The sequence below is a fragment of the Carassius carassius genome, chromosome 49, assembly GCF_963082965.1.
Source record: "Carassius carassius chromosome 49, fCarCar2.1, whole genome shotgun sequence".
Lineage (NCBI taxonomy): Eukaryota > Metazoa > Chordata > Actinopteri > Cypriniformes > Cyprinidae > Carassius > Carassius carassius.
The window spans coordinates 22,826,503-22,830,215 of NC_081803.1; the positions used below are offsets into that span (position 1 = coordinate 22,826,503).

The following is a 3,713-nucleotide window of genomic DNA, read 5'->3' on the forward strand; positions in this document are numbered from 1 at the left end:
GCATGATAAAACCTTAACATCAAACCTATTTAATGATTTTGTAAATATTAGAGAAATGCCAACAAAATTTACTGCGACTATAACCTTATGATATGAATCACCAACGAAAGCTCATTCAAATATTATATCAATTACATAATACTATAAAAAGTATATAAATGTTATAATATTGAAACTAAAATGAAAATTTAAAAACAATGTAAAGAAGAATTAAGGGACTGGATTTAATTTAAGCTGGAAATAATAAAGAAAACTGAAAAAGAAATGAAACCTAAATAATGATACTTAAAAAAAAAATACAAAAATAAAAAAGTAATTTAAGCTAAATGTAATATAATGTAAGTTAAAATAAAAATAAAAATGTGAACACTAAAAATAAAATTATATTAATATTAATAAAATACTACAATAGTATATGAATAATATTTATAATTAACAAACTATTTAAAATATTTAAGTTAACTGAAATAAAGCTGAAATAAAATATAAATATTAGAATATTAGTAATTTTTAAAAGTTTTAACAGTAGAGTTACTGTTAGAATTAAAAAAAGACAGAAACTACATGACAAAAGAACTATAAAAAACAAATTAAACTGCAAACCGTAAATAAACATTTCAATCTGAAAATGAAACATTGTATAAAATTATATATTATAATCATTTTTTTAATTAACATTGATAACTATAATAGCGTGTAAATTATACGAACATAACACTGTGTGATGAGACACATTGTTCGTTTGATTTCTATTTTTTCTGCTAAAGATGTTGCATCTGTTCAGCACTGGATGAGAAAGCATTATGAAGGCATCTGAGGTAAATCTAGTGGCTAATATTTATTTGCGGCGTGATGAAGAGCGCTGAACAAAGTCATCATTAGTCTTTTTCCTCGTTAGTCTCTTTCTCTCGTTACGGCAGACAGCGGACGGAGAGCAGATGTTGTTTTGCCCTTCACAGGTACACTGATGAATATTCATGAGCGAGCGGCGAGTGGGCGGGGCCTCCTGACTCTTTCACATGACACCGCGCTATTTTTAATCTGACAGCGCACACGAGTCACAAATCTGTCATCATTTACTCACTTTCATGTCAAAGATATTTGAAAAACATTTATGGTCTGAACAACATTAGAACCCATTCACTTTCATTACATGGAGATACATGGAGATACTATTATTGTTTTTATTATTGTACTAATATTGTTTTTCTTAATATTTTCAATTTCATTTTCATTTTAGTTGAAGTTTCAGTTATTTTGTGTTTTGCCATTTTTGAAAAACATGTTTAAATAGTTTTTATACATTTTTATTTCGGCTTTATTTATTTTAATAAATCAAATACTAAATGAAAATGTGAAATAATTTTCAACTAAGTGAAATAAAATATATTTTTTAAATTATATTTCATGATTTTTAGAATTTTTTCAATTATTATAATTTATTTATTTGTCTGTTTTAGTTTTTATTAACTATAATATCCCTGGAAAAAGAAAGTCATACTATTTGCCATTTTTTAAACATGTCTATATAGTTTGTATTAATATGTATTTATGTTTTATTTAATTTAGTAGATTAACTTAATACTAAATTAAAATGATAAATGTTGCTATGGTAACTAACTTAAATAAAACAAGCCTTTTATTTTATTTCAGGTTTTTATTTTTTTTATTCATTATATATATATAAATAAAGAAAAGTTTATGGTTTTAGATTTAAATTATATTTAAATTTTAAATCTTTAAATTAGAGCTGATGAAAATATCATAATTAATTAAATCATAAAAAATAAAAATAATGTAATTCTTACATTATTGAATTTTTTATCCTAGAGAAATATTTTAGCTCAAAGGGTTTCGATGGACAAAAGAAGTAACTTTGTGTTACTTCAGTAGTCTGTGTCTCTTGGTCGTTATATAGTTTGTGTGTGTCAACGCTGACGTGTTTTGCAGCTGAAAGTCTCTCCAGCCTAATTTCCGTTACACACTGCTGCCGTAACACCTTCCCTAATTAACACTCGATGTGCCAGACGCACGCAGCTAATTACAGCGTCAGGATAACTTGCAGATTGGCTTCACATCAAGGTGTCAGGCTTTCTAATGAAACGTCTGCAGAAACGCCGCATGCATCACCCGACGACTCCTGCATCATTACACTCACACACACAGAGACGTGCCATCAGTTCACCGGCGTGCTGCGACTAGTGAGGATTTCAGTTCACTAGACCCCAAACTCCAGTCACATATATAGATATAACTGGTTAGTGTCATCAGGGAACCACACGCTCCTGCAGCCTCTTTCTGTCGGTGAATTAATGGTGTTTCTCTTTAAGTGTCAATGTCACATATGTACTGATCAAAGGATGTTATCATTACATATGATTTGAAATATGTTTTTGAAAGTAGTCTCTTCTGCTCACCAAGGCTGCATTTATTTGATGAAGAATAGAGTAAAAATTGTGAAATATTATTACAATTGAAAACAGCTGTTTTCTCTATGAATATCTGTTAAACTGTAATTTATTTCTGTGTTGCGCGGATAGAAATCTTTTATGACATTATAAATGGCTTCACTGTCACATTTGATCAATTTCATGCATCCTTGATTAAGAAAAGTATTACAAATTTGTATTTTAATTTGTATAATTATAATTTGTTTTCTGTAAACAGTACTGTTCCATAACACAAAAATACTACTAAATTTGACTAATAGTAATAATAATAATAATAATTAATTGACTAGTTGGATGACTACTTAGATTACTATTATTATTATTATTATTAATGGCAAAATAAATTCTATTGAACACAAAAAAAACAATAATTTGACTAATAATAATAATAATTAATTGACTAATTGGATGACTAGTTAGATTATTATTATTATAATTATTATTAATGCTAAAATAAATTATATTAAATATAAAAAAACAATAATTTGACTAATAATAATAATTATAATTAATTGACTAGTTGGATGACTAGTTAGATTATTATTATTATTATTATTATTAATGGTAAAATAAATTATATTAAACATAAAAAACATTAATTTTACTAATAATAATAATTCATTGACTAGTTGGATGACTAGTTAGATTATTATTATTATAATTATTATTAATGCTAAAATAAATTATATTAAATATAAAAAAAACAATAATTTGAATAATAATAATAATTAATTGACTAGTTAGATTATTATTATTATAATTATTATTAATTCTTAAATAAATTATATTAAATATAAAAAACAATAATTTGACTAATAATAATAATTATAATGAATTGACTAGTTGGATGACTAGTTAGATTATTATTATTATTATTATTATTAATGGTAAAATAAATTATATTAACATAAAAAAACGTTAATTTGACATAATAATAATAATTCATTGACTAGTTGGATGACTACTTAAGATTATTATTATTATTATTATTGGTAAAATAAATTCTATTAAATATAAAAAACAATAATTTGACTAATAATAAAAATGATAATAATTAATTGACTAATTGGATGACTAGTTAGATTATTATTATTATTATAATTATTATTAATGCTAAAATAAATTATATTAAATATTTTTTTTTACTAATAATAATAATTAATTGACTAGTTAGATTAGTATTAATATTATTATTATTAATGTAAAATAAATTATATTAAACATAAAAAAAACATTAATTTGACTAATAATAATAATAATTCA

The 3,713-nt window shown here is 23.9% G+C and overlaps 1 protein-coding gene across 1 annotated transcript in view; it reads right to left on the bottom strand.

Moving 5' to 3' along the window:
* The window catches only part of LOC132132835 (netrin receptor UNC5C-like), a 168,644-nt gene that overhangs the window by 20,798 nt on the left and 144,133 nt on the right, over positions 1-3,713 (bottom strand). The gene's annotated exons all lie outside the window — the stretch shown is intronic.